At 38.2% G+C, this 1,098-nt stretch overlaps 1 pseudogene; it reads right to left on the bottom strand.

Annotated features, from left to right (window-relative positions):
- Positions 1–405: 405 nt before the first annotated feature.
- LOC129401183 (small nucleolar RNA U3) lies at positions 406–604 on the bottom strand (annotated as a pseudogene).
- Positions 605–1,098: the final 494 nt, after the last annotated feature.

Raw genomic sequence — 1,098 nt, 5'->3', positions numbered from 1 at the left:
CTTCCGTCTTTCCTTCCTTCCTTCCTTCCTTCCTTCTTTCCTTCCTTCCCTCCCTCCCTCCATCCCTCTCTTTCTTTCTTTCTTTCTTTCTTTCTTTCTTTCTTTCTTTCTTTCTTTCTTTCTTTCTTTCTTTCTTTCTTTCTTTCTTTCTTTCTTTCTTCCTTCCTTCCTTCTTCTTTCTTTCTTTCTTTCTTTCTTTCTTTCTTTCTTTCTTTCTTTCTTTCTTTCTTTCTTTCTTTCTTTCTTTCTTTCTTTCTTTCTTTCTTCCTTCCTTTCTTCCTTTCTTTCTTCTTTCTTTCTTTCTTTCTTTCTTTCTTTCTTTCTTTCTTTCTTTCTTTCTTTCTTTCTTTCTTTCTTTCTTTCTTTCTTTCTTTCTTTCTTTCTTTTCTTTCTTCCTTTCACATAACCACTCAGACTGCATCCTCTCCCTCTCAGTCTTCGGGGGGGGAAGAACAGTCATCAGTGGTAAAAGGCAGTTACAAAAACAACACCTAGCAATGGTTCACACTCAGGAGAGGAAGCTCTGGCTCCTCCTCATTTTTCAGGTGCTCTATAGGATCAGAGAGTAACAAACTATAGAAATAATCCCTGGAAGTATAGTCTTCCACTCTTTGTCTCTTGACTGGTGAGTTCAGGCCATTGACACTGAGATTATTGATACAAAGGAATTTATTGCACTCTTTTAAATGAATTAGGTTTATTTTTAGGTTTATTTGTAACATTTATTTGTATCTTAAAGAAGACCTTTTTTTTTTTCGTTTTTGGGTAACACCCGGTGATGCACAGGGATTACTCCTGGCTCTGCACTCAGGAATTACTCCTAGCGGTGCTCGGGGGACCATATGGGATGCTGAGAATCAAACCCGGGTCGGCCGTGTGCAAGGCAAATGCCCTACCCGATGTGCTATCGCTCCAGCCCAGAAAACCTTTTCTTATCCTTCTTGCAAGGCTATGAACTTCTGAAGCTGTTTCTTGTCCATGAAGGTTGGTTTGTTCCTTCACGTCTGACTGAAAAACTAGCCTAACAGAATATTCATGGTGAGGTGATCATTTATTTATTTATTTATTTTACTATATCCCACATTCTCCTTTGATAAA

The sequence above is a fragment of the Sorex araneus genome, chromosome 1 (genome assembly GCF_027595985.1).
Source record: "Sorex araneus isolate mSorAra2 chromosome 1, mSorAra2.pri, whole genome shotgun sequence".
NCBI lineage: Eukaryota > Metazoa > Chordata > Mammalia > Eulipotyphla > Soricidae > Sorex > Sorex araneus.
The sequence above is the reverse complement of the archived record's forward strand: the minus strand, read 5'-3'. Positions and strand labels throughout refer to the sequence as shown.